Source organism: Delphinus delphis, chromosome 11 (assembly GCF_949987515.2).
Source record: "Delphinus delphis chromosome 11, mDelDel1.2, whole genome shotgun sequence".
NCBI classification, from domain to species: domain Eukaryota; kingdom Metazoa; phylum Chordata; class Mammalia; order Artiodactyla; family Delphinidae; genus Delphinus; species Delphinus delphis.
Genome location: NC_082693.1, coordinates 82994509 through 83006299, shown reverse-complemented (window position 1 = coordinate 83006299; position 11791 = coordinate 82994509). Strand labels below are relative to the sequence as shown.

General features: G+C 38.2%; 1 pseudogene; it reads left to right on the top strand.

Annotated features, from left to right (window-relative positions):
* Positions 1 to 2333: 2333 nt before the first annotated feature.
* Positions 2334 to 11388, top strand: LOC132434332 (reticulon-3 pseudogene; annotated as a pseudogene).
* The last annotated feature ends 403 nt before the right edge of the window (positions 11389 to 11791 follow it).

Below are 11791 nucleotides of genomic sequence, written 5' to 3'. Positions count from 1 at the left end.
ATTTCCTCGATAGAAGCAGAAAAAGCATTTGACAAAATTAACACTTTCTTGATAAAAAACTCTCAGCAAAATTGTAATAAGAGGAAACTCCTTAAACTTATTTCCTTATATTTCCCCTATATTGGCAAGTCTCCCTACTTTAGCCCTTATACTCCTAGAGTCTATTCTCAACAGAGCAACAAAGTTATCTTGTTAAAATACAATTAGATTAATTTAACTCTTTTGCCCAAAACACTCTGTGGCTCCAAATTTTGCTTCTGCATTTTGCTTGAATTAAAAAGATATTAACTTAGTTATGTATATCATAATTGCTAAAACAAGCACTAAAAAAATACAAAGAGATATAGCAAGTCAACAAATTAAAATGGATTACCAAGAAAAAAAGAAGGTAGGAAAAGTAAAAAGGAACAAAACTAGAGGGGACAAGCAAAAAAACAAATAATATAAAGGAGGCTTAAATACAACCAATAGTTACATTAATGGTAAATGATTTACATACCAATTAAAAGACAGTGATTGTTAGATGGGAAAATCAAAATATTTTTAATAGACCCAATTACTCGTTCTCTACCAAAAAAAAAGTCACTTTAACAGTAAAATAGAAGCATTCTTATTATAATCAAGAACAAGTGAAATATGCCTGCCAATTTTGGAAAAGTTTGCCAATGCAATTGGGAAAGAAAGCAAATTTAAAAGTACGAATATTGGAAAGAGGAAGAAAAAGTAACATTACTTACAGATGACATCATTGGATAGGTATAAAACTCAACAAAATAATCTGAAAAGCAACTAGGATTTATAAGAAAGATTAGTAGAGCAGTAACTACAAAATAAATAAAGCTCAATATTTTCCTACATTCCAGCAACAATAAATTAGAAAATAAACTGAGTTCCTAATAGCAAAACACATATCACCTAAGAGTTAAACTCAAGAGAAATGTGCAGAATCTCTGTGAATAAAACCACAATATTGTTATTGAAGAACATAAAAGAAAGCTTGTCTAAATGGAGGACTATATCATGTTACTGGCTCAGAAGACTTAATATTATCAAGATGTCAATTCTTCCCAAATAAATAAATAAACTCAGTGCAATCCCAGTGGGTTTGAGGATTTATTTTTGGAAACGCAACAAATGATTCTGAAGTTCATCTGGAAGAATAGTAGATGAAACTAAGTGGGAGATTTCAGAAATTATAGTAATGATAGGACTTTGTCCTACTAGAACATAAAATATATTAATATATAAAATAATAATTAAAATATTGTAGTACTTCCATAAAAACAAGCAAGCAGTGGAAGAAAATTTAGAGTTTAGAACCATTTCTTCATAAGCATAAGATTAATTTGTTAATAGTGGCATCTTAAATCAGTGAGAAAAATAAATTAGTCTATAAATGGTGATGGAGCACTTGACTATCAGTTATGGGGAAAATAAGCTACATTAATATTCATACTCAATTCAAAACAAATTCTGGACTTATTTGAGATTTAAATAGAAAAACAAAATCTATACCACTAAAGAAATATATATGTGAATATATAATCTTGGTGTGTTAAAGAAAATGATACCCAAGGTATACAGGAAAATATTAAACTTGCTTTATATTTATTCTTATAAATATATTTTTATTTGGCAAAATAGTACATTGAAAATAAAACTAAAACATGCAAATGACTAACTGAGAAAAATACACCTTTAAGAAAAAGCTCATATTAATCCATAGAAAGTTGACAATGGCACCAAAAGAAGCAAAAATCACTAACAGACAGTAATAGAAAATTCTCAAAAGAAGCTATAATTATTTGCCATGTAATAATGAAAAGTGCAGCTTAAGGGGCATACCATGTTAGAATATCAAATAGTCAAATCTCTATATATGTATTAGTAAGGGTATAGGAAAACAGACTGTACTAGTGGAAGAGTAGTATAGATTTATATAACTTTTTTGAAAAACAGATTGGAATTCTTGAAATTTTGTAAATATACCATCTAAGGGAGTTAATCCTAACAAAACAATAATGGAGTCCTCTAAATGGATATTCACGGTACCTAATTATAAAATGCCAGAGAAAAAATGGCTCTACCCACTTTTTTTTAAGAAATCAAAGCAGCAATGAAAAAGAGAGAGAGGTCATCTTTGGTAAAGCTAGGAGATACCTGTAACTTTGAACTATAATATTTGAGAAATAGTAGGGAAAGTCAAACAGGGATGTAGGGAAATGCCTAAAGAGACAGCTGTGGGAGAGGATCTCAAACAAATCAGGCAGAGCACAGTTAACAAGGCACAGGGCACAACATAAGGGGCAACAGCACCAGTCTTGTCTGGAACAATGGGAACAGGAGGCCTGGTCTTTAGAGGAAGCTTCTCCAAACCCCATAGAATGGGCAGCGGAGGTAGAAATGAACAAGGAAACACACACTTTTGAGAGAAGTAATATGTCCTTGAGGAAGGTTGAAGGAAATAGATCTTGAATTGTGAGCAGTCCAGAAACTGCTGATTTCTTTGCACTGGGGAGAAATGAAGGTTAAAACAGTACACACACACACACACACACACACACACACACACACACACACACACTGCTGAGCCATAAAGAGCTTTGCTGTGAACCAAAGAAAGTTACTGCTTGCCTGGAACACTGCTCCAGTCTCTTCCCTGAAGAAACCTCTCAAAAATAACTGGAAGAATTCACCTCATTCACAAAAGTAAAAAGCAAAAAAGAACCAGCCAAGTATGTATGCAAAGTTATTTCAGGAACAGGAAGAAAAATGTGGGAAAAACACACGGCAGGTGATGAACACACACCAGAAAAATATGGCTACTGTTCAGATAAAAATGATGACCAAATATATGGTCATAAATATACGGCACCTAATGAATCAAAGAGCTTAAGGCAGAGAACTGGAGGAGATGAAACACAAGCTGGCAGACTTAAAAAATAAAGGAAAAAAATCCATCCAAGAAATCAGGCTACATTAAGCAGCACAAAGAGCCATCACCAAAATCACACTAAAAGATAGAAGAACAGGATAGAGAAAAACAAACAAAATCATAGATGTGAATTACAGACAAAAACAAAATCAACACAAAATGAAAAGAACAAAAGAATAATTTAAAGACATAATTTTGAAAAATCTAAAAGACTTAAATCTGTAACTTGAACTAGCAATCTCTAACACCCCCCTCCAAAAAAAAAAAACCCTTCATGCAGTACAATCTACACTAAAACATATCCTAGTGATAGCACTGGACCTCAAAGATGAAAAAAACAAAACAAAAAACTTTGGGCATGCAGGCAAAATGATTAAGTAACCTACAATTTGAGACACATTCCTATTTGTTACCCCTAAATTTCCTCTTATTTCTGGCTGTATAGCCACCCAGCTAGACACTGCATCTCCTAACTTTCTTTGCAGTTAGTTAGGGTGGCCATATGAGTATGTGCTGGACAATTGGATACACACTAAAGTGAAGTGTGCAAAATCATCCAAAATTTAAAGAAAAGCTGCTTTCTCTGAATTTTGCCCCTTTGCCTCTTTTGCAAGCTGGAATGTAGACGTGCCAACATCCCACCTTTAATCTTGGGGGTGAGAATAATGCGCCAGGGGACAGTGGAGCAACAAGACAGAATAAATTGCTCCCTGGATAACTATGCAGCAGTTGCTCTGATACCTTAGATCAGCCAGACTGATAGATGAGAGAGATATAAAGTTCAATCTTATTTCAATCATTGTATCTTATACTTTGTTACAGTATCACATTCTTCCTCATACCTAATACAAAGAGAAAAATTAGAGTGGCTTCATACTTCACAACAATATTCAATGCTGGAAGACTAAGATATGATACTTACTGTCTTAGTTAGGGCTGCTCTAGCAGAATACCATACACTGCGTGGCTTATAAACAACAGAAATTTATTTCTCACAGTTCTGAAAGCTGGCAGTTCCAAGATAAAGGTGCTGACAAATTTGGTGTCCAGTAAGGGCCTGCTTCCTGGTTTGTAGATGGCCATCCTTTCACTGTGTCTCCCTATGGCAGAATAGGTGAGGGAGCTCCCTGGGGTCTTTTTCACTACAGTAATCCCAATCATGAGAGCTCCACCCTCATGACATAATCAACACCCCAGATCCCTACCTTCAAATACCATCACATTAGAGATTAGGTTTCAACAAATAAATTTTGAAGGGATGCAAACAAGATCCAATCAAAAAGCTATTACAAGGGGCTTCCCTGGTGGCGCAGTGGTTAAGAATCTGCCTGTTAATGCAGGGGACACGGGTTCAAGCCCTGGTCTGGGAAGATCCCACATGACGTGGAGCAACTAAGCTCGTGCACCACAACTACTGAGCCTGCGCTCTACAGCCCGTGAGCCACAACTACTGAAGCCCGTGTGCCACAACTACTGAAGTCCACATGCCTAGAGCCTGTGCTCTGCAACCAGAGAAGCCACCACAACGAGAAGCCTGCGCCCCGCAACAAAGAGTAGCCCCCGCTCACTGCAACTAGAGAAAGTCCACATGCACCAGCGAAGACCCAATGCAGCCAAAAATTAAATAAATGAATAAATAAATAAATTTATTTAAAAAAAGCTATTACAAGATGCAAACTATTATATATAAAATGGATAAACAATAAGGTCCTACTGTATAGCACAGGGAACTATATTCAATATCCTATGATAAATCATAATGGAAAAGAATATGAAAAAGAATGTATATATGTATACCTGAATCACTTTGCTATACACCAGAAACTAACACAACATTGTAAATCAACTATACTTCAATAAAATAAATTTTTTTTAAAAAAATCTATTACAGACAATAAGAGAATTTAATAAAATGCCTACGTTAAAAATTAATATAAAAATAATTCCAGTTATGGCTTTGATAGACATGTTTATATCAAACCAGACCTCCCTACGAAAACAAACAAACAAACAAAAACCTAGAAAAGTTGGATAAAGTAAAAACTACATCTGTTTGAAAGCATAAGAAACGATCAAGGCAGCCAGGACTTGAGAAGTAAAGCTCTCCAAGAACCAAGAAGTATGTTGAGATAAGCCCCAAATTCTGCTCCCCTCATGCATCTGCTGATTCACAAGCAGTGTAGAGTCTAGCATCTGAGAATTGAGCAGAAGGGGGCGGCTATGAGGCTAGAAGCTGAATAAAACTTTCTGTGGTCTCACAGGACTAAAGGAAAAAACCTGGAATTCAACAAGACAACTAAGACTTGAGAATCCAAGATCTTCAGAGGGAATGGAAATATATTAAGATGAACCGAACTTTCAGCAATGCAATTAACCTCCAGGAATTTGCTCATTTGTAAATAATACGGAGCTGAGAACATAAGAAGCCAAGCAGAAAGTTGCAACCAGGATCCTATATCCGTTTGGTAGGGCTCCCATAGCAAAGGACCTCAGACTGAGTGGCTTAAACAACAGAAATTTATTTTCTCACGATTCTGGAGTTTGGAAGTCCAAGATCAAGGAAGGTATTGGCAGAGTTGGTTTCTTCTGAGGCCTCTCTTTTTGTCTGGCAAACGGCTATTTTCTGCCTGTATTTTCACGTGGTTTTCCCTCTGTGCATGGCTATGTCCTAAGCTCCTCATCGTATATAAGAACGCCAGTCATATTGGATTAGGGTTCAATGTAATGAGCCGTAATACAATATCTTCTAGCCAAAGTTTATATAGGAACATTTAATATTTGCTTCATAAAATGCAATATATTTTTACCAAAATAATGAGCAGGAAAAGCCTCCAGTACTGTGAGATGGTAAATTCCTGTTAAGTCACGCAGTTTGTGGTATTTTGTTACATCAGCCCTAGCAAACTAATACAGCAAGGTATTACAAGAAAGAGATGAGCTCAGAAAAGAATTGACCACAGTGCAAGCAGGAATAAAAGGGAATATGTCCAGGAATTTGAGGACTTACAGGATTAGAGAAAGCAACTGCTTCTTGAACCCAAATGGTAAAATACATGATGGAGCAATAAATGCTGGTTAAAACTCAGCCTCAAGGCAAGGATCAAACCAAGGGTATGGCCATCATATTCATTGTTATCTTTGCTGAATAGGTTAAGGTGTCCCAGAGCAAGACTGTGATAACCAATCAATCTTTTCAGTGATAGAAAATGGCTTACAAAAAAAGAGATTCAGAGCATGATCTCTTTCATCTGAAAAGTGGAGAGACAGCTCAAAGAATCCTCAGCTCTCCTCACACCCATAACCCGGACTCAAAGAACAAGCATCAAAACCTTCAACAAATGGCTTATTTGGTAAATAATAGCAACAAGAAAGAGAAGGGGTGGTATTTTTATATTCAGCATAAACTTCAAAGGCAGTATTTTAATCCAAGGAGTTAAAATGATTACAAAATAAGTTCATGAGGAGGGGTCTGTTTTGTCTGCAGTTGCATTCCTACCACCTGACCCAGAACACCTAGACTAGTAGCTGCTCAACAAATATTTGCTGATTGAAAGAATAAGTGATGAAAAGGCAGCCAGAAGAATAACGGCCTTTTCTTTGCTTGGTCCTCCTTGTCCCATGATGGGGAAGGAGGGGAAAATGGGAAGCCCACCTGAGCAGTATTCTCAAAAAGACTTGAATTTTGTGACAGTAAAATGTGGAGTGAGCCTTTATTTGAATACTTTGTATAAGACTAGAGGTTCTTTGACCTTAGCCACTCATAGGCAGCCTTGTCATTAATTTATTATTGCCTCCCTAGTTTACTTCTCCCAGAACTAATCTGTACATCTTATGAAGCCCACAAACTTCTATAATCCAAACCCTTATTTTTCAGCAGATGATGCTAATTCACTTTGTTACCGAGAGGATTGAAATTATTCAATATAAGTGTTCTTATCGAATCCTGTTGTCATCTCAGCCCCTAAATTGTGAAGAAGATTGGGACTCTCCAGTATCCATACCATAAATAAGGACATGGCTTTATTTCTAAGGCAGCATATCTGGGTTCACATTTCTCTGCAAAGAGGACATTTTTACTCCTTACATTCATGTAAAATGTCTGTTCTTTTCTGAATTGAAAATTAATGCTTTGGGACTTCCCTGGTGGTGCAGGGTGTCCGCCTGCCAATGCAGGGGACATGGGTTTGATCCCTGGTCCAGGAAGATCCCACATGCTATGGAGCAACTAAGCCCATCCGCCACAACTACTGAGCCTGCACTCTGGAGTCCATGAGCCACAACTACTGGAGCCTGCATGCTGCAACTACTGAAGCCCACACACCTAGAGCCTGTGGTCCAACAAGAGAAACCACCACAACAAAGGGTAGCCCCTGCTCTCCGCAACTAGAGAAAGCCTGCGCTCAGCAACAAAGACCCAACGCAGCCAAAAAAATTTTTTTAATAATTAATTATTTTAAAAAAAGAAAATTAATGTTTTGGTTCTGTGGCTTGCACCTCCCCATCCTCTGCTCCTTCAGACTAAGAAGTCTTTCTCAAGATCTTAAATATTTCCAGATATAGAAAATTCCCCTTTTAGGCCCTGGTTGTTAGATTAAAAGCATTAAAAGTCCATGTGAACTACCATTACATATTGCATAGGACAGGGAACAAAGGCACTAGAACTTAGTTAAAATCATTCTGCAACATGGGCCAAAGCTGGAACTGCATCTCAGGGTTCTTAATCTTTCACCTACTCTGTTTGCAAACATCCTTGTTCACATTCACTTTCTTGATGTGCACCTTTCTTATGACATCTCTAATCACATCCTAGTTCTTCTAAGCCATGAGAGTATTCCAAAAATAATAATATTTTCTGTAATGTCTTCATGCTAACTATCATGTATTCACCCAGATGTCACCTGGTCTTATCCATCCCACAGGTAGCTAGGTGCAATGAGTTTAAGCCTCCAATTCTAGTCTGCAGAAATCCAAACTTCTTAAGATCTCTTCTGCTCAGTTCCCCATTATGTCAATTCAGAAGTAAAACTCATCCTCTTCCTTAATTCTCATAGAAAAGCCTCCATTCACATAAAACACAAGTTTTGCTGAATATATAGGGACCACGAGGAAGGATCATAGCTTGCACCACAGAGCAAACATCTTATCAACCATTCTTCTTCGCTAGAGTCCTTTCTAGCAATCCCACCACTAGGGATTCCCCTGCTGGCCCTTAACATAAGCAGCACCTAACTTCACATCTTTCCATAAATTTCTCTCTATTCTTACTCTTCTCCCTCTCCAGAAAACTCAGACCCTGGAGGTTTCACTTTCTCCCTCCAAGGCATTTTTTCCAGACAAATACTGCTTTGTCTTTTTGTCTTTGGGGGGCTGCACCTTTGATCTACTGAACCAGGATCTACTGAACAATCTCCCTAAATAATTTTTAGGCACACAAAATCACTGCCTTATAATTTAAGGACTAGGGGGAAAAAAAAACCAAAAACACTAAAGCTGTTACAAATTTAATTAAATCCAAGCTGTAAGAATGACAGTTTGGTTTCATGCAGCACCTGAAAAGACTTTAGAATTATTTTGACACAGGACAAAGTAAATACTAGTGTCATTTTAGTAGAAGGAACACCAGACTAGGAGTCAAGGCTAATGTGTGACCTTGAGCAAGTTACTTAACATCTCTGGACCTCAGGTTCCTAGGGGAAAATACTGTTTTCCCTACTTAACTCCAAGGACTATTTGAAGGATAAAATGAGATCATGTATGTGAAAACACTTGTAGGAGGAGGGGAAAATAAATAGCTCTCTACAACTGCTAGGTATTATTTCAAAGTCCTGCTTGGGCCTGGAAAATATCAATCTTCTGCATGTTACCAGTGTGCTAGTAAGGCAGCCTGTGGAGTTTCTCAAGAAGCCTGTAGGATCCAAGTTAGGCAGCTCATTGCTCAGGCTGAGTAGCCAGAGAGGGGAATTCTTGATTCAGAACAGCATCTGTTAGTGATTAAGGTTTCAGAGGCATGTGCCTGAACTGAAGGCAATGCTACAGAATTTGTCATAGCAGCAGTCCCAGTTGTAAAACAGATTCCATCCTTAAAGTGGATATGAAAGGTAAACACGAGAGCATTATTCTGCAAAATCACATGAAACAAGACGGTGCTTGTTTAATGTCCCCCACGGCACACGCACAAGCACATGTGAGGGGAAACAACAACAGGCAGAGGCTTAGGTGAAAGAGAGATCCCCAAGCAACAACCACCACCATCAAACTCAGAAGAGCTCACTTGTATTCTATTAACTGCACATTATATTTGCAAAGTGGGTCTCTTTGGCATTCACTCTCTGACATGTTCTTCCTTGAAAACAAGTTTGTTCAAAAAAAAAAAGAATCCAAAAAAAAAAAAATAGAATTCCCATATCCAAAGATCACTATGAATTCTGTCTGTCAGAGATCGAACTACAGTTAAAGCAAGCATGTTTACTATAACTCAGAAGACATGATGGACTTTGAACAAAGTCCAAAGATCTAGGCCTGGTGTGAAGATTGATCCTAGCACTTCTAGGTGGGCCAGGTGACTGAGAAGTTCTGAGAGTGATTGGGGTGAAAGAAGAGTGGAGGTAGAGTGAGACCCCAAGGTTTTTATTAGTGTTATTTTGTGAAAGTGTGCATTTTCTAACTATAAATGGAGATGTATGTGTGTGCTCGAGTTGAACTTAGAAAGCTTGGAGAGGGGTCTGTTTAAAAATTTAAAGAAAAAGTCAAGACTAGCAGTTTAAGGTGGGTCAGAATTTACTGGTCAAGCTATAAATTTCAGGTATGGAATGTACGGAAAAAGAAACATGATGTCCCACACCAGGGGAGAATCCTGGTTTTTATGGGGAACACCTTGAACATACCCAGAAAATCAGCAACTCGAATGGCCTGGCTGGTTTAAGTTCAGTTTTTCTGGGAGCACTTGAAGAGAAAGCAGGGAGAGCTGTACCTATGCCCAAGCAAGTGACCAATAAGAAAACAGAATAAGAAGCAAAAGCTGACTGTATGATAGATGGATCTAAGGATGATCTTAGCACAAGAAAGCTGCTCCAGGAAAGCAGAGCACTGAGCCTGTAGGCCAGTCACTGAGGCCAAAGGAGGAACGGAGGAGACGAACCATAGCCATTTCTATTTGGTTAGAAGGGTATTTGTTGGTTTGTCTGTTTGCTTGTTTTCCATCAGGAAATGAATGGTCACCTTGTAAACTAAATCTGGCCATAAACCACTTAAATCCATCTTACAGAAACTGCTTCTTTAGGTCATGAAACAGGCTAAAAAATAAAGTTGTGGAAAGCAGCAGAAAGATCATTTAACTAGGACTGAAAAGACCTGGGTTCTAGTCCAAGTTCTGCCAATCGCTGGCTGAGGTGGTGTTTCAGGTGGGGCATTTAGCTTATGTATCTTCTGGAAGCCTGCAGTGGTGGTGGGGGGAGGTTTAGTGGGAGGGGGTAAGGAGAGATGGAAAGATGATCTCCAAGGTTCCATCCAGTGAAAACAGTCATGGTTCCAGTTAGCATATAAAATAATTGAGGAAGTCTGGAAGGCTATATATCAAAACATTACTAGAATCTACCTCAGGGGAATGGGATTAGGGCAGGGGCAGAGAGACAAAAGGAAACAATTAGGGAACCCTTTCAGTGGGGAAAAATGCAAAGGGATAAGGGATTTTTAAGTGAAATATTAAATAAGAAAAGTTCTAGTTAACATATAAAATAATAGAGAAAGTCTGGAAGGCTATATATCAAAACATTACTAGTAGTCAGAGTATAAGCACGAACCAGAAGGAGTGAAGGGACTTGGGAGAGCCGACCGTGTGATTATTTTATTTCCCCTCTTTCTCCTCCGCCCTCCTTGGAAAAGCCCATGGTAGAGCCATTGGAAGCCAGTCAATTCCATCTAAATCCTCTTTGTCCTCTGGGGCCCAACCTTCCACACCTAGTGATAGGGGGAGGGGACACGGGAGGGAGTTGCCTGGGAACCTGCTCTGTAGCCTCCTTTGCAATGCACCGTCTGATTTTTCTGGCACAAGGTGAAGAAAGATGAGCTTGGTTCTTGCTCCACACTGATAGTGCTACTTACCCTGGAGATTTCAGCATCATCACTGTGGCTTCTTACATCATCCTGGCTCTCCTCTTTGTCACCATCAGCTTCAGGGTCTACAAGTCTGTCATCCAAGCTGTACAGAAGTCAAAAGGCCATGTAATCAAGCTATTTTCAGAAGTTTTCCATAATTAAGAGTGACCCCATCAACAGGGGCCCAAAGCCCATCATGTGTTTCTTTCTGGTGAAAGATCTGGCTGTCTTCATGTGGCAAATGACCAATGTTAGTGCAGTTCCAATGGAATCATCCTTCTAATCTTTGCTGAACTGTAAGTTTTCAGTGTTCCAATGAAAAGTACAGACCCCAGACTGATTACTACATTGTGCCGTGAGAATCAGACCAAGTCAGTTGTTGAAGGACCCAAGCAACATTCTCTGGCATTACAAAGAAAAAAAAAATAAGAAGCACATGGAAATTAAAAATTCAGCAGTTACTAAATCACCATTGAACAGTTATAACACTGCACTTGTACCATGAGGGAATATGTCCAGTGTTCACTTCCAAACCCTTTTAATCTGATGTTTTCTCACCTTCTTTCTCTTTACTTTCCGTACCAGCCTCCAGAATGTGTTAGATTGAAAAGGAATTGATATCTTTGAAATTAAAAGAATATGATTCAAATTAGTAAGTAACCAGAATCTCTAAGGATGGTGGAGCTTTTGCCTGTGGCTTGAAAAGGCAAAGGGTGAAGATAAACACAAAAATGAAAGACAAAACACACCTCTCCAGCTCAT